Source organism: Rhopilema esculentum, chromosome 7, assembly GCF_057945365.1.
Source record: "Rhopilema esculentum isolate cy_ngs chromosome 7, ASM5794536v1, whole genome shotgun sequence".
NCBI classification, from domain to species: Eukaryota; Metazoa; Cnidaria; class Scyphozoa; order Rhizostomeae; family Rhizostomatidae; genus Rhopilema; species Rhopilema esculentum.
This window is the reverse complement of record NC_142821.1, coordinates 9,415,109-9,415,789: the sequence shown is the minus strand read 5'-3', so window position 1 is coordinate 9,415,789 and position 681 is coordinate 9,415,109.

The following is a 681-nucleotide window of genomic DNA, read 5'->3' as shown; positions in this document are numbered from 1 at the left end:
CTTGGGATTGGGGTTGGCAAGGGGGTTCCTTCTTGGCTTGGGAGACGTAGCCTGTGCTCCAGACCCCTAACGAAAGTAGTCTGCGTAACCAAAAGCTAAATCACGTGAAACCGATTCCCAGGACCTCTGGGAAAACTAATTATACAAGAAAATGATTCATAAATAACTGGCACGTAAATTCATAAATAACGGAACTTTTTTGGTTGGTAGGAACGGAATCCTTTTGAATGGATGAAAGGGCTCTCCTAGTGCTGTAAATAATACGAGGAGTGACAGCAAAGAAACATTTTGTTATGGCTTGCCTAATCTGACTCTTGAATCGCAAGGAAGTGTTACCAATCCATGGTAGTTTCAAATAAACTGGTCACTTTTGCGGACCAAACTTTTGAACAGCCGAAAATCTTTTCCTTAGTATAAGATAAAATGATATCTCCTGGATAGCCGTTTTTTTGTATAAACGATTGATTTCGTAAATTATATCCAAGTTCATTCAACTGACAAGCTTTAGGACTACCATTGCAGGGCCGCCGGAGCCAGGGGGGCCACGGGGGCACAGGCCCCCCCTGTTTGCAAAAAGTATAAATAAGTGCCCCTTTTTGAAATAAATTGCGTGTATTTTTTCAATGCCAGATATTCTGCCTTTATAAACTAAGTAAAATAACAACTCTGGACGTTGTTGGA